Source organism: Leptopilina boulardi, unplaced genomic scaffold (assembly GCF_019393585.1).
Source record: "Leptopilina boulardi isolate dan_hultmark-lab unplaced genomic scaffold, ZJU_Lbou_2.1 LbouV2_202, whole genome shotgun sequence".
Classification (NCBI taxonomy): Eukaryota; Metazoa; Arthropoda; class Insecta; order Hymenoptera; family Figitidae; genus Leptopilina; species Leptopilina boulardi.
Window position 1 is genome coordinate 1,486,685 of NW_026137755.1, and position 27,784 is coordinate 1,514,468.

General features: G+C 29.7%; 1 protein-coding gene across 7 annotated transcripts in view; it reads right to left on the bottom strand.

Annotated features, from left to right (window-relative positions):
• LOC127278340 (protein turtle) overlaps positions 1 to 27,784 on the bottom strand; it is a 161,366-nt gene that overhangs the window by 83,872 nt on the left and 49,710 nt on the right. For all 7 annotated transcript variants that reach the window (XM_051300030.1, XM_051300029.1, XM_051300027.1 and 4 more), the window contains exon 3: positions 26,571 to 26,619. The gene's annotated coding sequence lies outside the window, so the exon portion shown is untranslated. The remainder of the gene's footprint in view (positions 1 to 26,570; positions 26,620 to 27,784) is intronic.

Genomic DNA, 27,784 nt, shown 5'->3' on the forward strand with positions numbered 1-27,784 from the left:
GTCTGAAAAATTCCGAGCGAGATTATACTGAAATAAAACAAGGGAAAATCAATGGTGGATCAGGTTAAGTGGTATGGTTGAAGGATCGCTAGAGAAAAAAAGAAAAAAAAAAGAGGAAGTGACAGAGAAAATAATGACTAAAACCCACCCTCCGCGCCTGCAGTGTCGACATAACAGGCGAGCTAAAGTCGTCTTAAATAACACAAATTTGTTCAACAATAGACCATGCCTCTTTGTCTTTTCAGGATATACTCTTGTTTCAAGTTTTCCCTGACAGTTGCTGTTATTATTTCCCTGCTCATTTACAATAAATGGTATTCGTAATAATATTTTTTTTTGTTTTCCTTTAATTCCTTCTCTTTAGAATTACATTAGATTAATTGTAAGCTTTGCTTATAATTACTAAGCTGTACTGGTTAAAGTCACTCTTGTATATATATATATATATTTGGTCTAACGGATCAAGGGATTTTGCATAATTACACCAAACAGACATGATGAGTATTTGCAGAGTTCCTCTTAAAGGAAGAGCTGATCTCTAATCAGAATTTTCGAAAACTGGTCTCAGAACTCAAAAAAAAATATGGTTTTTTGAATAGAGGGAAAGCTTCAGAATTCAATTTCCTAAAATGTTTCCATGTAGAAAAAAATGATATATGATAAAATTAAAATGATGCAGTTAAAAAGGATAATTATGCATGCGCATTTAAAGCAGCAGAGGGGACGTTAGCTGTTTAGAGCAACATATATAGAGCGCGGTGTAAAGCTGAGAAGAGATTTTCAAGATTTATGAAAGATCTAATACCATGTGATGAAGGGGACAGAGAGGGAGGATGATGAATTTCGATGAGCTTTAGCGCGGGATGAAGTCGGATTAGTTGTCCTGTACAGGTGCATAAATTAACGAGACTCTCTCCCTCACTCTCTCTCTCTCTTCTCACTCTCTGAGTTTGAGCTGGAGCTTCATTATTGATGCTACTATCCAGATTCGCCTTAGCACCACATGATAACACACATATGTGTAAACAGAGAGTGTGATCTTGAAATGCTCCTGTGCAAATGCAGGTGTCAGATGCTTCCTACAACAAGCTTAAGCGAATAAGGTAGTCTATAATCAAATCCAATATATCCCTTATACGACATATATACTAAACGCTTTAATACTAACTCATATGACTGCTCAAAACAATATTGTCCTCGCATAACAATGCAAATTAATCTCTAATCTTATATCTAATTATTATGTTAATCTTGATTATAACTGTCTCAGCTTAATCTATTATTAGACAACAGTCACGCTTAGTCAATTTCATAAATATCAATTAATTACAATTGTTTTTAAATATTTAATTTTAATTTAAAAATTATTATTCCTTGCACAAGGGAGAATTGAAATTTACAAAAATAATAATTATTGAAAATTTGAATCTATTTTCGATGAACGTAATATTGTGTATATTCTAAAGTTATTAGGCAACCAACGACGTAACCGTAGGTAATTAATTGAATCGTCGACTCCCATTAGCTATCGCTGATCATTTCTCTAATCCCTTCAGTTTCTGTCACAACTTCCTCTTCTCTTTCCCATCTGTCTACAGAAGTTTCTACACTGGCGCTTCTCTCTCTCCCTCACTTGCTTTAAAGATAACAAATGCCAAGCATTTAGAAGGCACGATTACAAGGCTTATTTATTTTCCTCAAAAGTAAAGGGGATGTACTAAAAAATAGTTTCTTTCACGTAATAGCAAGAATTTTTATTCTTTATTTTTATGTCTTTCAAAATTCAAAATGTCGGATCCAATATGGCTGAAAAATTTCTTTTTTCCTTCCAAGTCAATTAATCTAAAATAAATAATAGAAAAAAAAAATTTTTCTCTTGTGAATAATAGAATCACTTTTTTTTCAAAAGAAATCTGCAATTAATGAAAAAAAAAAACCCTCGTCACGTAAAAAGAGTTTGCGGTAACAATTCTATGTGTTCTAAAAAAAAGTGCGGCACTTTTTTTTTTCCAAATTCATATGTAGAGGCGTTTTTATCCATAAACTGTCATAATTTATCTCTCCACAATACATGCATTTTTCACGTTCGCATATCTACTCCAATTTTTTTTTTTTTTTTTTGTCACAATCTAGAAAAGAGAACTTGAATATTTTTCTTTTACATTGCACGATTATCTCGTTGGTCTATATATAGGTGTGGCAAAAAGAAAACAAAAATTGTCAGGATATAACGAGTAGATTCTGTATATTGTTGCTTTAATTTAGCTCTTTATAAAATATAATTTTTTTCACACATACACAAAAAATGAGATTTCACGCACACATGGGGGAAAAAGGATATTATTTCATAAGCGTATTCCCGAGTTAGACGTTCATCTGCTTTGAAGTTTCAAACTTAGGGAAAATACAGAGGCACATTGTGTTGCAGCACATGTCATGCGCGTCCGTTGCATCGTCTACAGTCGCAAACTACAGAATAGAGAGTGAGAGAGAGAGAGAGAGAGAGAGAGAGAGAGAAAATGTTGCGGTAGACAGAGAATACCAAACTAGCAAACTCAACAAAAGTTGAAATACTTGCTAATGAGAGGTACACATTCTGACAATTCTCTTCACCTTCTTGGGGTCCACAATCACCGTTACTTCCTCTCTTGCCCAACAAGCGACTTCCCCAATTAACTAATGCTTATTATACCTCCAACTTTATTTATTTTTCCAGAATTTCTATTTACTTATTTTTTTTTCTAAGAATAAGAGAACAAATTATATAATCTTTAAATTAGAGTTAACTTACTATAATTGAAGTTAATAGAAAGACATCTTATAATACAGTTGTAACTAGATTATTCAGATGTAAATTTGAAACTACCTTTGAGGAAAATTATAATGAAAATGTCAAAGCAGAAATTGCAACACAAAAGACACATTTTATTACAATTGTCATTTGAGATAAACGGAAATAAAAAAAAAAATATTGATTTCTCATCTAATTAACCCACGTGACTGGAAAAACAATTCTGGTTAGTCTATATGACTACAATTTTTTAAAAAAATTTTTTTCAATAAAAAAAATTTCTTTTCCAACATCACTTGACTATTACAATTTCATTAAAAAAAAATCCCTTAAATTGTAGCCATATATATTTGAGTATCCATATATAATAATATATTATAAAAAAAAATTGCGTGAGATTTGAGTAAAAGAAGAATAAGAGAATATTGTTATTTCATATAGAAAGAGTATCATGATCCCATTTATCACATTCCCCTGATTGACCCTAGGTATAGCATGTTATTTTGAACAAATGTTTTATATATATATGAGAGAGAGGGCGTCTTGATAAGAAAAAATTCTCCCCCTAACCTTTTTATTATTATTATAAGTAACATTTGTTACATGTCATCTAAAATTAAACGAGACTCTCATTTTTAAATAATATAGATTCTAGAAGATATTTTTTTTTATAAATCATATCGTTTTATTAAAGTTTTCAATAAACTTGAAAATAAGTAGAACAATAATCATGAGAGCACGTAAAAGAGAATTTACTATCTTATCGCGAAGAAAATAGAGAAAGATCATGAGAAATTAAAAAGTAATTATTAGATAAGTTAGTGCAATTATATAGAAATGTGAAGAAAGTTTTGTTTATTAGTAAAAAAGACAAGAAACATATTAGAAATGTGAAAAAAGTTTTTATATATTAAAAAGTGAAGAGACATGTTAGAAAAGAAAAAAAACACTTTGTCTGACTTAACTGATTTTATACTACTGATATTAAAAAATTTTTTATCTGATTAAATTTGCCTTCAACTACTTACTATAATTATACGAATTTTATTCCTATTCTTTTGATTAAATTAGAATTATTAGAAAAATTGTGTCTGACTTTACATCTTTCTATACTACTTAAAATAAATATTTAACGAATTTTAAATGTTTCTACAGTCTGGAATTCTTACGACTAAATATAAATAGTTTGGCTGCAATTTTCTTTATCTATACTTTTATAAAAAATGTCTAATCTGTCTTAAATTGTCTTTTACTACTGATAAAAAAATTTCCTAACTAAAACTATCTTTTACTACTGTTAACAGTAGTAGTTTCGTCCCATCGTGACTGTCTTTTACTACTGATAAGAAACTATTGAGAAAATGTTATCTAACTAAAACTTTATTAATACCTTAGAGAAATTCGTCTGACTAAAATTGTCTTTTATCACTGACATTAAAAAATCATAATTTACTTTCTTGTCTGACTGAAACAGCCCTTTACTACTATTTTTCTACTAGTTATCAACACCTTTTGTCTGACCATAAATTACTTATACTACTTAGATCATAATTATTTTTTTAAAGAAAACTACTGTTTCTTACTAATATCAAAATTAAGTAAATACTTTTTTGTCTGACTAGAACAGATTTTTACTACTGATACTAACAAAATAAAAATAAGTTTTCAGTTTATTTATGCTTTCATATGAGAAAGTCATCGAAGGATAAACTTCTTAAATTGCATGAAAGAAATGAGTTAAAAGAAAAAGGTGAGATGCAAGAGAAAGAATGAAACTAGACCAATCTCAACTTTTCTCTATGTTCTTTACGAATGTAGTTTCATTCGACTCATATCAAGGCCTTCAACTTCAACAAGATGACAATCCCCGAAGCTATCGTCTCTTTTTTTCAAAATTCTGCGACCTATTTTTATGAATCACAAGTACTTTCGAGGTGAAAAAAAATACGTCACCTCCATTATTTCATTACATCTATATATTTTCCAATATTCTATAAATTTTTACTCCACTTTTTATTTATTTTATTTTTTATTCATTATCTCTCATGCGTCGTCAAGGCTATCAGAATTTCATTAAATCTTCCAGAGAATTAACTTTTATTTCTATTTCAACTTTTAGTATTTTTTCTTTCAATCTTCTCCTTGGATTCTTCTCAATAACAAAACTTCCACGGATTGTGCAAAAAAAAAGAAATCTACTGTTCTTAAAAAATTAATTAAGAGAATATTGGATATAAGATTCTTGGATTTAAAAAGAAAAAAGAAAAACAAAAGAATTATGTACATATTTTACTACTTCAAAAATTTTCATTTACCACGTTGACCAGTCATATCACAAATGTTAGAGCGTGTCCGAATAACCATAAAAAAAAGTATGCTGGGATTTAAACGAGCTTTTCTGGCAAAGTGTTTTATGACTCTGAATTTTAATGCTTCTTGTGGTACATTATGAAGACAACTTTAATCATATTTATACGAGCAACCTCATCAAACTAGCATTATTAAAAAAAATGCGAGTTAAATAAACTTCCACTCTTGATGAAATTGAAATGTCATTTATAATTAACGTAAAAGTTGATTTTTTGTAATTTTTTACACGTCAGAAAAATTAAAGTAGGTTCAAATTTTTTCTATCAACGATGTTATTTCTTTGAGTGATAATAATAATATCATTAAGATTGGAAGGTTATGATTTTCTTCATGGTTTACATTTTTTTTTTATTTGTGGTGAAAAAGATTTACTTGTTTAAAGGTACTTTTGTTTTATAAGCAGTAAAGTCGCTTGATGTCGTCAAAAAAAAAAAGAAAAAAAAATCCCCGAGTAACGAATGTGAAATCCTTGAAGTAAGAACAGTGCCGCTGTCTTTGTTCTGTGTGTGCGACTGCTCTTGATGTTAACGGAGGTCGGCGAAACTAATCCGGGTAGGCTCTGCTCAAAGTACTCAAGCTGCACGGTCTCAAGTACTTGGCTACTAGGACGAAAGGAGATCGAATTCTCAGTCTGGGAGAAATTTAAGAGGCAATTCCATTTGCTTCTCTCTCTATATATATAGTATATAGTGAATGTACAACGAAGCAATCTTGATAGACAAAACTTATTCAATTCTAAGCATTTTCTTTATTACTAAAAAAAAAATTTTTATCTTTCCACGAAATAAAACGAAAAATGTAAAAGAATATTATTTTTATTTTAAATTGAAGAAAAATAAATTTTTTATTTCACGATATATTGAAATATAAATAAATATCATGAAAAAAAAATTTTTTAATTAATTTTTTAATCCCTGAAGGATTTTTCAATGAGAATGATGGTATTTGTAATTCTGAATATCACTCGACCGTACTTTAACTCGTGAAATTCCAGACACTGCACGCATACCGCTTAATCGACAGGGCTATAATGGACCCTCCTATATTCGGATCAGTATTACAGACATTTGACAGCTGGGGACCATCTTTCAAAAGCTCTCAAGAGCCAAAGATTCTTCGAGGGGTTCGGCAAAGTATAAGTACCGCAATTGCCAAAGCATCCAGTCTCTTGGAATTTTAATCTTTAACTTTGTTCGACTCCTTTTCAGTGTCACCGCACTCTTCTAACCCTGTATCACAGCGTCAATAAGGGTCGACCACCCCATAGGAGATATCAAATATCGAAAAAAAATCCGTAACACATCTGTCATTTTTTGTGTGCTTGTGTGTATGTGAAGGTCGTATTTTAATAATCGAATTCAAAATAAAGATACTCTTGAGATTTTTAAACAATAATAACAGAACGCAAAAATTTCAATTCTCCAATTGGAGTTGCAAATTTTAATTCCCCAAAAAATGTCAATTTAGATTAAAATAATTTTTAAACATGTATGAATCACATATTACAATACACACTATAAAGAGCGATTTAAACTTCGATAGCTAAAACTTTCGTTCGAGATATTTTCCACTATCAGTTCTGTACAATAGAAATATGAATCTCATTGTTTCCATCTCAGTAAAGGAGCACTGCTTCTTCGAGCACAGTTAAGAAGATACTGAACATAATTCCAAAAGTGTTACACACATATGTGAAATAAACCAGGAGAACAATTTTAAATTGTCATAAAAACGATTATTATTTATACAATAGAAATTGAAGCTCAAGTATTATTAATGTCACAAGCATAGATTTTACCATTATATACTCAAATTAACTATAAAAAAAGTTTTGTTTTTATTACGCCCATTAGAGGTGTGTCCTTCAACGACTCCGCCTTCAAGGAATTGCCTATTACGAACTCCACCCACTACGGGTGTATTGTTTAATGTCCCCGCCCTCGGGGAGTTGCCTATTAAAACTCCGCCCACTAAAAGAGTATGTCATTTACAGTCTTGCCTCCAAAAAATGCCTACTAAGTGCTCCACCCACTGGGCGTGTGTTAATTACTGTCCTCGCCCCCAGGGAGTTGTCTATTAAGACTCCTCCCACTAAGGGGTGTGTCATTTAAATTTCCACCTCCAAGAAGATGCCTCCGCCCACTAGACATGTGTTGTTCTATGTCTCCGCCCTTAGGGAGTTGTCTATTAAAACTCCGCCCTATAAGGGGGTGTGTTATGTGTTATTTACAACCCCGCCTCCAAGGAGATGCCTACTAAGAGCTCCACCCACTAGGCGTGTGTTAATCAATGTCTCCACCCTTAGGCAGTTGTATATTAAAAATTCCGCCCACTGAGGGGTGTGTCATTTAGAGTACCGCCTACAAGAAGATGCCTATTAAGTACTCCGCCCACTAGGGGGTGTGTCATTTATATTACCCCCTCCAAGGAGATGCCTACTTAAATTTCCGCCTACTAAGCGTGTGTTACATAATATCTCCGCCCATAGGAAGTTGTCTATTAAAATCTCCGCCTACTAGGGGTGTGTTACATAATATCTCCGCCCATAGGGAGTTGTATATTAAAATCTTCGCCTACTAGGGGTGTGCCATTTAATATCTCTGATTTCTAGGCGTTTCCAATAAAAACTCCGCCTATCAGGAGTATGTTATTGAGAATTTAATCTCTGTTTATAAAAAATATAATTGCAAATGAATTTTTTAATAAAATTAAATTTAAAAAATTCGTGTCTTAAATCTAAAAGAAGGTCAATATTTATTTTTCGTTTTATCAAAATGGAATTCGAAAAAAAGGAACCCCCATAATAAAGTGCAATAGTATAATTCAAAGTTGAAATGAGACTCGTACCGCGAATGAGAGTTTATGTGGGTTAGTTTATCACTTGCGCACTAACGAAAAAGATGCCTCTCGTATTAGGCGGTACAGGCTCGTAACTTTTGCGAGAGTTTCTACAGGGAGTCTCTTGATAGTGTAACGCCTGTAATAATTATGATATTCCGGCGGCGGCGGTGGTGGCAGCGGCACGAGGGTGGTTTTCATTCCCTCTCGTGTGCGTGCTCTAGGCCCCTGGGGGGTTGGGGCGCGGTCGTGTTTGCTCTATCGACCGCCGAGAATCCACGAAGTTCAACGACAGCATCCGAATGCGAAAAGCGCTCCGCGGGATTCTATCTCTTTCTCATGCTTGCTCTTTGTGAAAAGCGTTCCATCTACTCTCACTACTATACTTTTTTTTCTTCCTATTTCCTTTAGCTTCTGCTTTCTCCTATCTCTTCTCAAAAAAAGGAAAACAAAACCTACAAAAAAAAAAGGAAAACGTGCTACTTTTTTTTGGATATGTCAGGTGAAAAAAAAATTAATCATCAAAATGACATCAATGCTCTTAAATACAAGTGCAAGATCTAAGAATTTTTTAATTCGTTATATAATTTTTCCACTGTGAATTTAATTTTTAAAAAAATATAGGGAAAAACTATTTACATAAAAACGAGAATTGTATAGGAAAAGGGAAAAAAAATAGATGCAACTAAAAAGAACAAGTAACTTTGCTTTTAAGAAATGACTGGCGCAGTTTTCTTCTTGGCATTTAATGAATATTTCAACGACTGTTTTCCTGTTTATTGTATATATAGATTCGAGTAAAATAAACGTTTGCCCTGTGCCGTTTCGTTTTAATTATTCCTTTATTATTTACGCTCTCAAGAGAATAAATGTACACGAGTATCATAGATTTAACTTTTCTAGTTTTCTCCTATTTCGCGTTGTTTGCCCCATGCCTCTGGGTTTGTTTCCATTCAGTGCATTATTTATCGAAATACTAATGGTATAATAAATGAAAAGTTTCATCATCATATCATCATTCTCAAAGTCAACTTGATCTAATAAAACAATTACCTAATGCAATTAAATTAACTAATTATAACTTGAGCAAAAAAAAATTTTCTCATTTTATTTCAAGTTACATTAAACTTTGTAAATTTAAATTTTTCTTTAATTTATTACTTTAATTAAACTTTTTTAATTTATATTTAATAAAAGTATGTTTTATATTATCAATTTCATTTCTTAAAATAGGGGGTACTTGCAAAAAAATGTATATTTTAAATATACTATTTATTTAGATATATTTTTAAATATCTGAATTTACAAATAATGTTTACATCGGCAAAATGAATTATATTAATGAAAATCAATAAATCTGGAGTGTTTGAGAACTCGACAAAGTGAACCTGGTGAAACCTCCGCTTGACGTTCAGCATAATTGGGTTGTTTGCAAAGCATCTCAGACACATTAAGGTCAAGATGTTAGGGAAATTATTAAATGATCACTTCTCCTTTGATGCTAATGCTGCTTTCTGATATTGTATGTGAAAAAAGGAAAGCCACATTCTCACCCCAAAATAAATAGAATAATTTTGAAAATTAATTTTTGTTAAATAAAATTTTTTAAAAATTAAAAAATATAATATGGAGGGCATAAAAAAATCATTCTGCATTGACAACTGAGACATTCAAGAGTTAACCCCTTTTTAAAGAGCTCGGAAGGTGTTTCTGATTAATCTCTGTAGATCCCCTTCGTCACCATTTTTGTCTTTGCTACCTCCTGTTACCTAAAAAATGCAAACTCTGCACTACCAACGAACAAGAGATCTCTTCTAGTTTATTTTCCGTCCTTTTTCGTTGACGGGAGATTTACTCATACCCTTTCTTTGCACCACCACTGCACTCGATTACTCTTACTATGGTTTTGAAAAAAAGGGTTAAAGACGCGTGACCAAGATTCTACAAACAAGACGAGGGTATATTTAATGTGACAAGATATCAGAAGCAAAAAAGAAAAAAATTAATTAAAAAATAATTACATTTATCTTTCTCGTAATTTTATACATATATATTTTTTTTAATAAACACATAATTGAATATTAAACAAAGAATTACAAATGTCAGTGTTCGTTATTCGGCTAACAAAAGAAAAAAAAGGAAATAAATTATATATTAAGAAAAGTGCAAGTGTGACTTAAGTTCATTTTCATAAATTTGTGCCACCCACACGAATAATATTCTCTCAGTGCTTAAAGAGCTCCTGTAGATACCTAAAGTAGTCCCATAAAATATTAATGACACCACAACAAATCTGAATGAAACCGCACATATATCCTCTTTAAATGAATTAACGTTCATATACAACTTCCGATGTTATAAATCTGCAAATGGGTTTTCCCAACTGGCACCTCTTTTATTATTAAAAAACTTGCGTTTCAAATGTAATTCATCTTTATATATCTTTTTTTTGATATACTTTATTCATCATTTTAACTAAAAGAAAATAAAAAAAAATTCCAAGTAATATTTTTTTTTTTTATTAAAAAATGAATAATTTTCCAGAGATTTCAAAAAAATCGGTTATTATTTATTAAAGATACAAGTGTCTTTATTAGACAATTTCATTGTCTCAAAGTGAGATATATGGTATATATTATATATAAAAGCATTACATGCAAGAAAGCACAGAGTGACCATCAAACAGGAAGCACAAAATTTTAATGAGTTACCCAAAATTTCATAACTTGCAGGGTTATCTTCACCTAGAGTTTCATGATCGTGTTCAAAATTTAACGCACTATCACATTTCCAAGAGAGCATAGGATGCTTCAAGGATGTCCAATATTGCACATTTTACGACCTCCTTTCTACTATATATATATATATATAGTATATTCGTCGCTTAAGCCTCAGAATACAAATACTAAATTATTTATATTTTTCAAATAATGTTAATAATTTAATATTTAATATATAGAATTTTATTTATGAAATAAAAAAAATATAATTAATTCTATTATTTTAAAATATTTCCAAAATTTTTTCATCTGTTTTGTTTATTTTTTTTGGGGGTATCATTTTTAATTTCTGATTTATATAATAGAAAGTAAAATACAAAATTCTTTTGACAAATCACATTGGCATTTGCCTGACCACAAATATACTTGTACTACTGAAAGCCGTATGACACCAGCTGCCGTAGAGTTTGCAGGACTCGCAGTTACGTGAGGTCGTATAAAATACTGTAAACCAAAATTGCTCAAACTCTTCGTATATATATAGCTTCTTGGGAATTGTTCAAGTATTACGTAAGTCTCTATCATTTTTTTTGGAAAATTTTCTTAATATTAGAGGTGCAATAGATGAAAACTATTTAAACTATAGTTTTAGTATTTTTACAAAAAAAAAAACAAATTTTACCTTATGACTGACTATATTTACTACTATTTTAATAATACTATTAATATACTATTAATACTATTAATAATACTACTATTTTACTAATATTTTACTACTATTAAAAAATAAACATAAATTCTCATTGATATGTCTGACTAAAATTGACCTTTACTACTGATACTAGAATAAAAAGTGTTAATATTTTTCTGTCTGACTAAAATCATATTTTACTACTGATTAAAAAATTACACAAATACTCCATTTTATGTCTGACTAAAATTGACTTTTACTACTGATGAGTAAAATTTTAAATGTTTTTCTAACTTCAGTCTACAATATTTCATTTCAGTAATGTAATTATTTCTATACAAAAAAGAGGTCACTTTGCAGAATAATAATAATAATTGAGAAATGTAATGGGTCTTGGTGCATTTAATTAGGAGTGCAATTTGAAAACAAGAGAATGCTATTTCAATGAACTAAGCTCTCTTCAAAGTCCAGCTTCAGAAACAGGAGTCAATTTTGCCAAAGGGGTCGTAAACCTAACAGGACTGTCTTATATGCAAATTCTTCGACACGAGCACTGAATATCCTACTAGTCAAGCAGCGAATTGAATGATGCTGGCCCATGTCACTCGAATTAAGATGAAGGAAAATGACAATGAACCAAATGCATTTAAGCCAATTGAATCCAATGAATAACTGCAATTTCCAGGGCTTTCACAGCTGATTACTCATAAGGTATATATATATATATATATATATATCTAAGTCGATACAAAACAATTATTTATGGGTCCTCATTCGGCGGAATAAATTGAAGTGGAATTGGCATGCTTGTGCATATTGAAATGGTTGCTATGAATAGAAATGAATGAGAGTATGAAATTCGGTTAGTGACAATTCTCCTTTTTTTTATACACCCAGATTTAAATGCAAACACTATTTAATTATTACCATTGTCCCGGGTTTCATTCAGTGTAATAGGATGAAATTCATTTGTAAAATATAACGAGATATAGAGTGGATTTTTTGTCTCCCAAATAATATCAAACTACTAACAAACCAAAAAAAAAACATTAATATTAATTAGTTTTTTTTTTATTTTCAAAAATGAGATATTAGAATAAATTTTTGTTTCGAATATAATTTCTTTCAAATTTTTTATTATGAAAAAATTTCAAAGCAATTGTTTATATTATGTTCATAAATTAAACTTTGTGTACGTATAGTTTTACCATGACAGGTATTCTTTTTCTTTTTTTTTAGGCAAAAATTTACAAAATTTATGAGTAGACGGGAAAAAAGGGAAACTCTGTAAAATTTGTCTCGCACATGTAAAAAGAGGAGCTTAAGTTGAGCGTGACAGCTAGACGTTGGAGGTAAAGTTCACGCGAAACATAATCCTTGTCTAGTGAAGTACCAGAGAGATTCCAAACTCAATATTTCACAAGTGAAAATAACCCTCGTACAGTTCCAATGAAAATATATATAACCGTCACATATTTATTTTTACTTATACAATTAGTTTTAACTATTTTTAGTTCTTTTTTTAAGTATTTTTCAGTTTAAAGAAAATTTAAGATTGAAAAAAAAACTTTAATATAGAAAATTACTGCTTTATTACCCTTTTATCAATCTATTGTTAATTGCTATGTCATTTTCCATTCAGGTAATTTATCAAGTAAATGCCATTAAAATGATTACAGCAACCAATAAAATATGACTGAGATATACATATATTTATAGCGATCAAGGGAGGAAAGGGGTGGAAATAATCTCAAATCACGAATAAAACGAATTCCAAAGTAGTGTGTGCTCTAATAACGACGTTAACTGGTACTTGGAGTAATAATGGCGATAGTTAAGTTAATTACTGCCACCACCGCACGCTAACCACAAAAGAGAGGGAGAAAGTGCAAAGTCCTTTCACGACCTTTCGCAAGTGAAATCGATTTGTATAAAAAAAGAAAGAGATTTAAATTTAATTTATTGTTGATATTGCAAAAAAAAATTCTCTTCAAAAATATTAAATATCTAAAGATTTTTATTCTATGAAATAGAAAAACTATAGATTATATTACAGTATAAGAAGTTTTATTATATGTATAGAAGGGAATAAAAGAATTTTTATTCAATATTATCACGATTCATAAATTCAATTATCCTGACATGAATTTACTGCGCATAAGCAGTTTGCTAACTTTATGTTATCATAACTGTTTTTATGATTTTTGAGGGTTAAGACGACCGTTAACGAAAAATTAAATATGTAATTAAATATAATATTCTTAATGCTTAATTATAGCTTGCTAAATAGTGTCACTTGGTTTTATAACCTTAGTGCGCCAGGTTATTTTATAAAATTTCTTTTTATATATCAATCGATATATTTTTAGCTATTGAATAATAATTAAAACTGTTATTCAATTTTTAAGTAGTTCAATTCTATTTGCAATGATGAAAAATTTTTTTTATTAATGATAAAATAATTAAATAAGAGAAAAATCACTGAGATCAACAAGAAAATGTCGGAAGTCACGATTACCACGCCACTCAGTTCGTCGATCTACAATATCGACTGTCGATCAGTAAACTCGTTTAATGGTCGCAAGAGGCGCTCGTTTTAATTTCCTTTCTATTTATCCTTAATTTAAATACTTTAATTTCTACATTATTATTTTTTTCCATATTATTATTTATATATTACTAAAAATTAATGTACGAAGAAAAAGAAGAATTTCTAAAAGGTACAACAGGTGACAATGTTGGTGAAGAAAGAGAAAAAGAAAATTATTTGGGGTTAAGAGTGCCAAAGAACAGGTGGTAGCAGTTAAATTACGTAAAGCAGTGAACGACCGACGAAGCAGTGCAATGCCTGACATTACATATTTGACCGGGGAAGACAATAGGAAATGGGTCGTTCAGGGGTGGAATGAGGTGTCAGGGGTGAATTTGGAAAACTTAACAATGCCTGGAGGCTGACGTGCTCCAAGAGAAAGAGAAAGAGAAAAGTAGAAAAGGCAAAGAAATGAGAACAAGTAGAAAAAAAGAAAGATAGACACTGCAAAGATGGAATGCCACTAAAAGTGTCATTCTTCATTTTCAGTTACTCTGTATATATAAAAACAAATAAAACACGTGTAAAACTCGCATACAAATCTCATTCTATGAAAGTCAGTCTTAGAAATGTTATTTATCTTCTCTCACATTTCTCAATTTTTTTTATCTCTTTTTTCCAAATAATTCATGAAAAAATAAATTAACAATTTTTTCAATATATTATTATTCAATTTAATATAAAAGTTAATGGAATGATTCAAAGGAAAAAAAACATTTATTCTATTCAATTTTCTTTTTATTCGAGAGGGAAAAAAAATAAGGCACCATGTAAAAGTCAGGGGTAATTTGTAGCAGTGGGAATACGTGGGTGAAAGAGTGATTTTCAACACCACGGGGAAAGGTATTCTCTTTCATGAATTTATTTGTAAATGAAAATATGCTTCTTGATTAAAATAAATCAAATTAAAAACTTTTCTCCTCTATATTGTTGATATAAGAAGAAGAAGAAAAATGTTTTTTTAAAGGAAATAAAAAAAATATATAAATAGATAAATATCGGATATATTAATAAGAATAAACATGTGGTGCAAAAAAATATGACAGAAAAATATTTATTAAATCATAAAAAAAACTGTAAACATTTTATGAGAGATATATGAATATATTAAAAAAAAGGAAGAAAAAACTTGGATGAGAAAATCAATATAAAAAAGTACATATTTATTTATAAATTCAATAAAATGGAAAGTCTAATAAAATGACTATTCTAATGAAATTTCTATTGTAATTAAACGAAAAAAAAATTTAATATTATTTTCGAAAAATTGTGTATTCACAGGGTTAAAAAAAAGTTTTTCAAACCATATTTCATAAATAAATTGCTAAGTTATAATTAAAACTTTTCAAGGTGGAGAATAACGTCAATACAAAATTTAATCAACATCATAGTAAAGTCAATCAAGTGTAAAATGGTTAATTAGACCAAACGTTTGCAAAAATGGGAATTACAAGTCTACAGAAAATACGCAAACAGTTATAATACAATGGCAATAATTTTTCCCGTCATAATAGAGTGCAAAAGTATACGAAGTTTTCTTGAATTGGGAAAGAAAACTAAAAAAATAAGAAGAAAATGTAAGAAAATCTAAATTTTCCTTAAGAGTGGAAATAAATGTCTTCCTCTACTTGTATTTAGCTGTCAATTTTTTTCTACACTTTTAGGTGTATTTTGTGCAAGAAATTGCAATAAAATAGTCTGCCTAAGAAAAATTGAATTTTTTTGAAAAATTTTTTTGACGAAAATCGCTTTAATGGTCATAAAATTGGTGTTTCTCTACTCGGATCGGGCCGTCAATTTTTTTTTACACTTTTAGGTGTATTTTGTGCAAGAAATTGCAATAAAATAGTCTGCCTAAGAAAAATTGAATTTTTTTGATAATTTTTTTTGACGAAAGTCGCTTTAATGGTCATAAAATTGGTGTTCCTCTACTCGGATCCGGCTGTCAATTTTTATCTACACTTTTAGGTGTATTTTGTGCAAGAAATTGCAATAAAATAGTCTGCCTAAGAAAAATTGAATATTTTTCAATATTTTTTTTGACGAAAATCGCTTTAATGGTCATAAAATTGGTGTTCCTCTACTCGGATCCGGCTGTCAATTTTTTTTTACACTTTTAGGTGTATTTTGTGCAAGAAATTGCAATAAAATAGTCTGCCTAAGAAAAATTGAATTTTTTTGAAAATTTTTTTTGACGAAAATCGCTATAATGGTCATAAAATTGGTGTTCCTCTACTCGGATCGGGCCGTCAATTTTTTTCTACACTTTTAGGTGTATTTTGTGCAAGAAATTGCAATAAAATAGTCTGCCTAAGAAAAATTGAATTTTTTTGAAAATTTTTTTTGACGAAAATCGCTATAATGGTCATAAAATTGGTGTTCCTCTACTCGGATCGGGCCGTCAATTTTTTTCTACACTTTTAGGTGTATTTTGTGCAAGAAATTGCAATAAAATAGTCTGCCTAAGAAAAATTGAATTTTTTTGATAATTTTTTTTGACGAAAGTCGCTTTAATGGTCATAAAATTGGTGTTCCTCTACTCGGATCGGGCCGTCAATTTTTTTCTACACTTTTAGGTGTATTTTGTGCAAGAAATTGCAATAAAATAGTCTGCCTAAGAAAAATTGAATTTTTTTGAAAATTTTTTTTGACGAAAATCGCTATAATGGTCATAAAATTGGTGTTCCTCTACTCGGATCGGGCCGTCAATTTTTTTCTACACTTTTAGGTGTATTTTGTGCAAGAAATTGCAATAAAATAGTCTGCCTAAGAAAAATTGAATTTTTTTGAAAATTTTTTTTGACGAAAATCGCTATAATGGTCATAAAATTGGTGTTCCTCTACTCGGATCGGGCCGTCAATTTTTTTCTACACTTTTAGGTGTATTTTGTGCAAGAAATTGCAATAAAATAGTCTGCCTAAGAAAAATTGAATTTTTTTGAAAATTTTTTTTGACGAAAATCGCTATAATGGTCATAAAATTGGTGTTCCTCTACTCGGATCGGGCCGTCAATTTTTTTCTACACTTTTAGGTGTATTTTGTGCAAGAAATTGCAATAAAATAGTCTGCCTAAGAAAAATTGAATTTTTTTGAAAATTTTTTTTGACGAAAATCGCTATAATGGTCATAAAATTGGTGATCCTCTACTCGGATCGGGCCGTCAATTTTTTTCTACACTTTTAGGTGTATTTTGTGCAAGAAATTGCAATAAAATAGTCTGCCTAAGAAAAATTGAATTTTTTTGAAAATTTTTTTTGACGAAAATCGCTATAATGGTCATAAAATTGGTGTTCCTCTACTCGGATCGGGCCGTCAATTTTTTTCTACACTTTTAGGTGTATTTTGTGCAAGAAATTGCAATAAAATAGTCTGCCTAAGAAAAATTGAATTTTTTTGATAATTTTTTTTGACGAAAGTCGCTTTAATGGTCATAAAATTGGTGTTCCTCTACTCGGATCGGGCCGTCAATTTTTTTCTACACTTTTAGGTGTATTTTGTGCAAGAAATTGCAATAAAATAGTCTGCCTAAGAAAAATTGAATATTTTTCAATATTTTTTTTGACGAAAATCGCTTTAATGGTCATAAAATTGGTGTTCCTCTACTCGGATCCGGCTGTCAATTTTTTTCTACACTTTTAGGTGTATTTTGTGCAAGAAATTGCAATAAAATAGTCTGCCTAAGAAAAATTGAATATTTTTCAATATTTTTTTTGACGAAAATCGCTATAATGGTCATAAAATTGGTGTTCCTCTACTCGGATCGGGCCGTCAATTTTTTTCTACACTTTTAGGTGTATTTTGTGCAAGAAATTGCAATAAAATAGTCTGCCTAAGAAAAATTGAATTTTTTTCAAAATTTTTTTTGACGAAAATCGCTTTAATGGTCATAAAATTGGTGTTCCTCTACTCGGATCGGGCCGTCAATTTTTTTCTACACTTTTAGGTGTATTTTGTGCAAGAAATTGCAATAAAATAGTCTGCCTAAGAAAAATTGAATTTTTTTGAAAATTTTTTTTGACGAAAATCGCTATAATGGTCATAAAATTGGTGTTCCTCTACTCGGATCGGGCCGTCAATTTTTTTCTACACTTTTAGGTGTATTTTGTGCAAGAAATTGCAATAAAATAGTCTGCCTAAGAAAAATTGAATTTTTTTGAAAATTTTTTTTGACGAAAATCGCTATAATGGTCATAAAATTGGTGTTCCTCTACTCGGATCGGGCCGTCAATTTTTTTCTACACTTTTAGGTGTATTTTGTGCAAGAAATTGCAATAAAATAGTCTGCCTAAGAAAAATTGAATTTTTTTGAAAATTTTTTTTGACGAAAATCGCTATAATGGTCATAAAATTGGTGTTCCTCTACTCGGATCGGGCCGTCAATTTTTTTCTACACTTTTAGGTGTATTTTGTGCAAGAAATTGCAATAAAATAGTCTGCCTAAGAAAAATTGAATTTTTTTGAAAATTTTTTTTGACGAAAATCGCTATAATGGTCATAAAATTGGTGTTCCTCTACTCGGATCGGGCCGTCAATTTTTTTCTACACTTTTAGGTGTATTTTGTGCAAGAAATTGCAATAAAATAGTCTGCCTAAGAAAAATTGAATTTTTTTGAAAATTTTTTTTGACGAAAATCGCTATAATGGTCATAAAATTGGTGTTCCTCTACTCGGATCCGGCTGTCAATTTTTTTCTACACTTTTAGGTGTATTTTGTGCAAGAAATTGCAATAAAATAGTCTGCCTAAGAAAAATTGAATTTTTTTGAAAATTTTTTTTGACGAAAATCGCTATAATGGTCATAAAATTGGTGTTCCTCTACTCGGATCGGGCCGTCAATTTTTTTCTACACTTTTAGGTGTATTTTGTGCAAGAAATTGCAATAAAATAGTCTGCCTAAGAAAAATTGAATTTTTTTCAAAATTTTTTTTGACGAAAATCGCTTTAATGGTCATAAAATTGGTGTTCCTCTACTCGGATCCGGCTGTCAATTTTTATCTACACTTTTAGGTGTATTTTGTGCAAGAAATTGCAATAAAATAGTCTGCCTAAGAAAAATTGAATATTTTTCAATATTTTTTTTGACGAAAATCGCTTTAATGGTCATAAAATTGGTGTTCCTCTACTCGGATCCGGCTGTCAATTTTTTTTTACACTTTTAGGTGTATTTTGTGCAAGAAATTGCAATAAAATAGTCTGCCTAAGAAAAATTGAATTTTTTTGAAAATTTTTTTTTACGAAAATCGCTATAATGGTCATAAAATTGGTGTTCCTCTACTCGGATCGGGCCGTCAATTTTTTTCTACACTTTTAGGTGTATTTTGTGCAAGAAATTGCAATAAAATAGTCTGCCTAAGAAAAATTGAATTTTTTTGAAAATTTTTTTTGACGAAAATCGCTATAATGGTCATAAAATTGGTGTTCCTCTACTCGGATCGGGCCGTCAATTTTTTTCTACACTTTTAGGTGTATTTTGTGCAAGAAATTGCAATAAAATAGTCTGCCTAAGAAAAATTGAATTTTTTTGAAAATTTTTTTTGACGAAAATCGCTATAATGGTCATAAAATTGGTGTTCCTCTACTCGGATCGGGCCGTCAATTTTTTTCTACACTTTTAGGTGTATTTTGTGCAAGAAATTGCAATAAAATAGTCTGCCTAAGAAAAATTGAATTTTTTTGAAAAATTTTTTTGACGAAAATCGCTTTAATGGTCATAAAATTGGTGTTTCTCTACTCGGATCGGGCCGTCAATTTTTTTTTACACTTTTAGGTGTATTTTGTGCAAGAAATTGCAATAAAATAGTCTGCCTAAGAAAAATTGAATTTTTTTGATAATTTTTTTTGACGAAAGTCGCTTTAATGGTCATAAAATTGGTGTTCCTCTACTCGGATCCGGCTGTCAATTTTTATCTACACTTTTAGGTGTATTTTGTGCAAGAAATTGCAATAAAATAGTCTGCCTAAGAAAAATTGAATATTTTTCAATATTTTTTTTGACGAAAATCGCTTTAATGGTCATAAAATTGGTGTTCCTCTACTCGGATCCGGCTGTCAATTTTTTTCTACACTTTTAGGTGTATTTTGTGCAAGAAATTGCAATAAAATAGTCTGCCTAAGAAAAATTGAATTTTTTTGAAAATTTTTTTTGACGAAAATCGCTATAATGGTCATAAAATTGGTGTTCCTCTACTCGGATCGGGCCGTCAATTTTTTTCTACACTTTTAGGTGTATTTTGTGCAAGAAATTGCAATAAAATAGTCTGCCTAAGAAAAATTGAATTTTTTTGAAAATTTTTTTTGACGAAAATCGCTATAATGGTCATAAAATTGGTGTTCCTCTACTCGGATCGGGCCGTCAATTTTTTTCTACACTTTTAGGTGTATTTTGTGCAAGAAATTGCAATAAAATAGTCTGCCTAAGAAAAATTGAATTTTTTTGAAAATTTTTTTTGACGAAAATCGCTATAATGGTCATAAAATTGGTGTTCCTCTACTCGGATCGGGCCGTCAATTTTTTTCTACACTTTTAGGTGTATTTTGTGCAAGAAATTGCAATAAAATAGTCTGCCTAAGAAAAATTGAATTTTTTTGAAAATTTTTTTTGACGAAAATCGCTATAATGGTCATAAAATTGGTGTTCCTCTACTCGGATCGGGCCGTCAATTTTTTTCTACACTTTTAGGTGTATTTTGTGCAAGAAATTGCAATAAAATAGTCTGCCTAAGAAAAATTGAATTTTTTTGAAAATTTTTTTTGACGAAAATCGCTATAATGGTCATAAAATTGGTGTTCCTCTACTCGGATCGGGCCGTCAATTTTTTTCTACACTTTTAGGTGTATTTTGTGCAAGAAATTGCAATAAAATAGTCTGCCTAAGAAAAATTGAATTTTATTCAAAATTTTTTTTGACGAAAATCGCTTTAATGGTCATAAAATTGGTGTTCCTCTACTCGGATCGGGCCGTCAATTTTTTTTTTACACTTTTAGGTGTATTTTGTGCAAGAAATTGCAATAAAATAGTCTGCCTAAGAAAAATTGAATTTTTTTGATAATTTTTTTTGACGAAAGTCGCTTTAATGGTCATAAAATTGGTGTTCCTCTACTCGGATTGGGCTGTTAATTTTTTTCTACACTTTTAGGTGTATTTTATGCAAGAATTTGCGATAAAATCATCTGTCTAAGAAAAATTTAATTTCTTTTTGAATTTTTTTGTTATAGGAGTTGTCTTTAGATTGCGCTTTATTTGTGAATCCTTTCTTTAATATTTGTAGAGATAACCCTTCTGTTTTTTAGTTACTATATTCTTCAATGATTATATTTTAAAAGATAAATAAAAAGTAAAATTGGAAAAATACTTATGCAATATCGGAAAATTGATTTTTGTACTAAATAAATTTTTTTATTTCATATAAAAAATCTTTTATTTGTTTTGCAAAAAAGAAAAAAGAACGCTCATGTCAAATAAATTAGGGTTAATTAAAGAGTTTTTATAATGGAAAATTTTACATGTATAAAAAATAGATGAATTGAAAGACTTTTAAAGTACGTCGTGAAGATGACTGCTGCCGGGTTGCAAGGCGTACCTTGAAGAGGATAGAAACGAAAGGAGGAAGTCTCCGGGGTATAAGATAGCTAGAAAGCGGAAGGTTGCAGATAAGGGGCGGTATTCGTCGGTCGACTTATTCAAATGAACCGATAGATTGAGCCACGAAGGTACCATTTGTTTCTTTTTAGAGTTGTTCTCTCTACACTTCCCCTTTTCAATTTTTTTTCTACTTTTTCAAATACGCCTTTTGTTGCCTATCTGTATATCCAAACTGATTTTCTTTTATTAACTTACAATTGTCTTCACCCAACAAAGATTTTAACTAACAATTTAAAAAAAAATTATTGAAAAATTAAAGAACAATTTGAATATTGGTAATAGTTAAATAATTCTTGAAACGTTATTGGATACATATTCTGTAACTGGAAAATATTATTCTTCAAAATGTGTTAGTACGAGGGGAGAAAAAAAATAATATTCATATTCAGAAGTGCCTTGAAAAAAAGAGGTTCAAGCATCCCTTGAGCTATTTTCCGTCTGGCATCATTTTTTCCGCGATAATATGTGTATATATATATATATATATATATATATTCAAGGGAAAACCGGGGAATTGCGACCGTGAAGATGAGAGAAATAAATGCATCGAGGTGAAAAATTACGAAATGTTTTGGAAAAATGTCTATAATTAAAAAGACGCGTTAACTTGAAATTGTTGTAATTAAAATCCACTATTTTTTTTATTTGAAAAAACAGTATAAAGTTAAAATAAATGCACTGAAGAAATATTAACTTCGAAATAGTTCTAAAAGTAGAAAAAAAATGTTTGCTATTTCTCTTAGAGAGGAAAAATTGCAAAAAATTAATAATAGAAAAAAAAGAAAATTATTTTAAGTATATAAAATGAAAAATGATTTACTAATGCCTGTTTTATTTTTATATAGAAAATATTTAATAGCCGATATATTGAACTCGAATCTTAGATGAAGCAAGAAATACAATTTATTTTCCCTTGCGAATGAAATTCAAGACTTTGGATTTCTTTGTTTCCTGAAACGTCTTATCCAAAAAAGGGGATGAGAAATGAAACTCAACTCCTATAGATCTACTGAAACCACGAAGAAGCCGAACACCGGAAGTGGCAAAGCCAACAAATGCGCACTAGACACATCTGATCAATTTCATTCTAAAAAAAACTTCTATACTTTATACCAATCGAATCAATTTCCAAAATATTTTTTTTCCAATAAAAAATAAACTAAATTTAAAAGATCAAAAATTAATAAAAACAAGGATCAATATCCAAATTAATTTTTCCCAATAAAACTAAATTTAATATATAAAAAATTGATAAAACAAGGATTTTTTTAAAAAAAACTCAAGAAATAAAAAATTGAAAGTCACTGTGAATTTTTCAGAAATGAAAAATGGAAATTCGTATACTTTGTGAATAAAAAAAAAAGTGTATCAGTGTACGCGTTGAATAGATTTTCAACATAAAACGAAAACAACTTGGAAAACAATTTTGCAATGATAAATTGGAAAAGTCTTTTCAAGCTTCGGCGTGAAAAGAATCAATAGAGGCGGAATTTTCTGACAAGTCTGAGATCGATTAAGTGTCGGGAGGCTTGCTGCTGATTTCCTCTAAGCTCTTTTTTTCCTAAACATTTTGCTGCTCACTATTGCTGAAAAGACGAGAGAAAGAAGAAAAAAAGTTGAGATATATACTGTCGATAAAAAAAAAGAGAGAGAAAGAGAATGACGACTTTATAGAGACTATATTTATCCTGTTTTTTTTTCTAAACGATCATATATGTAAAAATGATACTTATTATTTTAGATAACATGATTATTTTAAAATCTCAAAAGGTAAATTTTTAAATTTTGATTAAAATAAACATTGTAACACTAAGCACTTTTTTTAAATTGTTTTCTAATAAATTTTTTGTAGTAACGTATTTTAAATAAGAGCGCTTTTTTCTACCAATGGGAGAGTTATAGTAGCGCAAGCGCAGTTGTGCCTTAGATCGGGTTAGTTTAAAAATTTATTATTTAAATTTTTTTTAAAAACCGCAAAGACTTATTCTACCCACATCAAAGTATTAATAAAAATTATTAATATATTGCAATTGTAAAAAGGAAATTTTAGAAAATTCGTCTTTTTTTTGGAAAGGAATAGCTTTGCATAAAAATAGATATAGAAAAAAAAATACAGTAAAATCAGCCTTATGGCGGCCACCCGCGCAATGCTACCATTGGTCTATATAGGTAAGAGATGCTTTTCTCGCGCTCGTAAAAGAGAATACATAAAACGAATGAAATAAAACGTGCGGAAAGTGAATGCATAAAATACGAAATAAATACATCTACGCTCGCAAAGGTTTTTCCATTTGTATAAATATAGATATATATCGACACATATCAACTTTTTATTTTAGTATTGGTATCCTTGCACACATAACCATTTCTTTTTTCGTATATATAGGCGTAAACGCATCGAATTTCATTTTACTTCCAAACGTTAACACTATATATACATTCACAATTGCCTCATCTACATAAACTTCTATTTCAGTCAGAATAGACAAAAATATTTTTTTAAACTGTTACAATACTCGATATAAAAAAAATGTCTATAATAGTTTCATAATAGGTGAATAAAAAAATTTTTTTTTTCAAAAAAATGTTTAAAAAAAACTTTTTTAAAAAAAAAATCTAAGAGACAAAAATGAAGCAGTAAAAGTATTGTGAAATAACGAGAGAAAAAAGAGAGTGAGAGCAAGTGAGAGAATCTTGGGCATATAAGGAAGAAAAACTCTCAAGAGTGGCACTGCACTTAGCTTTAAAAGAGGTTCCCCACCTGCAAAAGCATACCGCAGAAATACAATATGTGCATCCAAGAGTCATGTCAGGAATACGTAAACTTTCTTATAAACCCTGTCACATGTGAAAACTACCATCTCCCTTTTTCACCAATTTTCAAGACATCTTTTTACATAATAGAAAAAAAGCTAATTTGTTTCATAAAATATATAATAAAAAGAAAGAAGAAAAATAACTAATGTAATGGAAAAATATAAGAAAAATAAATGTCTCAATCAATGGGAGAAAAAAAAATTATGCTAAAGTGAATGAGCTTGCATTTTACATTCATAATGTGAGAATTGCACGACCTTGGTTTTTATTTATTTTCATCAAAGCTCGCTACTTACTACTAGAGTTGTATATCCATACAAAAAAAAGAAAAATAATTCTCTCAGGGCAGACTTGATTTCAATTAAAACAACTCTAAAGCTTATTTAGACATATATACTTTTGCACTGAATGTTTGCAGTCAAACACATTCAAATCTTTAGTTTATACATTCATATACGTAAAGCAAAGAGACGCTATGGAAATTCTAGAAGAGAAGAGACAAGAGCAAAGAAAAAGAAAAAAAGCTATGCATTTTTGTGTGAATATATACGCGATTCGAATATAGTAACTCTTTTAAGAAAATATACATATTTGACTGAAACTAACTTTTATTACTAATACAATAAGTGAGTGAGGACAATTGAGAAGTCTGACTGATATAGAATTTTACTACTAAGATCATAAATAAAAGTCTGGCTGAAACTGACTTTTACTACTTGACTAGTAGGGGCGCGTAAGGTACTAGTAGGTACCTAGTAGGGACCAAAAGGTACTAGTAGGTACCTAGTAGGTAACTAGTGGGTAACTAGTAGGGACTAGTAAGTAACAAGTAGGTAACTAGTAAGTAACTAGTAGGGACTAGTAAGTAACAAGTAGGTAACTAGTAAGAACTATCATGTAATCAACTAAAAATAAATTAAAATATCCTCTAAAATATACAATTAGAAATTTAAAGAAATATTATTACTTAATTCATTCCAATTCATTGCTCTTAAATTTTTGTACAAAGAACATTTGTAGTTTGTGATTCATAAAAAGATATGAGAGGGAGGGAAGAACTATTTTATCGCAAGAAATAATAGAGTAAAATATGAAGCGATAGAATTTATTGAACAGTAGAAACATTTCGATTATCTGCGTGTCAGACGTAGTAATATTTACTGCAAGTTGCTGTTATAAATGATGAATATATTCGAATAGCCAACATATTCATACATATATATATATATATATATATACTTTTTTTTTATCTAAGTACTTTTATTTTGCAATCTTCTCATTCGCGAATATATTTACTGGGTGCTCTACATTTTTCATGACGCACCGACATTCAACAAAAGCAACTTCTGTTGCATTCTCTCCCTCCCTTATATGGCATTATATTCAACTAGACGGAAAAATATTTATTCGATTTATCAATGTGATTTTCAGTCAAATATTATACAAAATAGAACGAGAAATCTGTGAAAGCTTTTTCAAGGGGTAAGTGGGAGTGGGGGGAAGGGGGATTTAATGCAAAAAAATGCACTCGAGATATATATACATTATTATAAGCGTCTCTCGATAAAACTTGGAATATCAAATATATAATAAATTGACTTTTCAATCCTTAAAAACTCTTCACTAAATCCTTTGGATTATTTTCGTACCCCCCCCCCCCCCACACACACACATATATATACCTCTCATTCAGTTTGATAATTTTCTTCACGTATTTTTTTTTTCTAAATTTATTCAGTTCTTAAAGAACGATCTTAGACTTAATTTTAAGGTTATGTTTGTATCTATTGTGGATAAACCCTAAAATAACCTAAAATTTGGAAGTTACGGTATCTATATATTTTGAGGTTATATTTGCTTTCAATTAATTTCATTGTAGAATTAACCTAATTGTGAGGAAGATTTTGTTTCGATTTTCTATAGTTGTTGTTGAGAAAAGGGTAGTCGAGAGGCTTTGCGTTAATTAGATCGACAGTTTTTGGCGCATCGTTGCTCTTTTAAAGCACTATGGCCTCGTGAGTTAAGTGCCACGCTTGAGAGCAAAACTCGCTCGTTTCTTGCAGCCGTTTACAATTTATAATCCCATTATAAGAGGACCAGGTTAACTCACCGTTCAACGTTGAGCCATGCCGAGTCTTCCGGTCGGGAATTCACCGTCTCTGCAAAAAAGGAAAGAAAAGAATTAAAAAAAAAAGACACAGATATTTTCATTTTTACTATATAAGGACGATATTAAATCTTTTTTCTTTTACATATTCTAATTTTTCTTAAATAAATTTCATTAGCGGTACATGAAAATTAAAGTTTCAACATAATGTAAACAATATTTTATATAAGTAATAAATTTTATTGGATTATAAAATTCTGAATATATATGCAAATTTATATATAGGGCAGAAAAATTTAAATAATTCTAACAATAAAATACAATTTAAAGCAAATTTTTTTATTTATATTCCTATTAAATCAAATTTATAGAGAAAAAGGGGAAAAAATGTGATTCAAATTACTTTTTGTGACAATTTATTGACCATATCTTTGAATAGCTAATGAACTGCTAATATTTGAAGTTAACCTCGAATTGAAAGTGAAGTAATAATAGTTTTGAGAGAAAACAAAATTAAGTACCGCATAAGGTTTGCTCATTAGTAATGTAAATTTACTCGTTATTTGAAGAAAAATTAAGTTTTCACCTTCAATATTAAAAGAAGAGTGAATATTTAATTTTACATGTGTTTATATTAACAATCATCGTTGTATATATAATTATAGAAACTTTAAAAAAATTCAGTTTTTGAAATACAATTAAATAAATAAATTAAATTAAAAATTAAATATTCTTGGTTTCAAGAAATATTTAATTACAATTAACTAATTTATGTAATTTAATTGAATATATTCATTGATTGCGAAAATTAATTTTGTACAGTGTGTGTTTTATCTGATATGAAGTTCTAAAATGTATAATTAAACACTGAATTCCTATAAATATTTCATATGTAAAATGAGCAATTATAATGAAAAAATTGTAAAACATCATTTTATAATTAAAATTATAATTAATTATTATTTCATTTATAGAATAAATATATACATATTGCCAGTCAATGAACTTTCATTCTCGACGGTTTGAAAGAGAGAAAGAGGCGAAGGTGTGCATTCATTGTAACGTTCACACACTCTTGAATTATCCCACGGTTGTATGTATATACCTAAACAAAGAAGATTAATGCAAACGAAGAATAAGGGGTTATATATTGTACTTTTCCGATTAGCTTCTTCTCGTGAAGATCTCCCATTAAAAAATAACCCATACTATATATT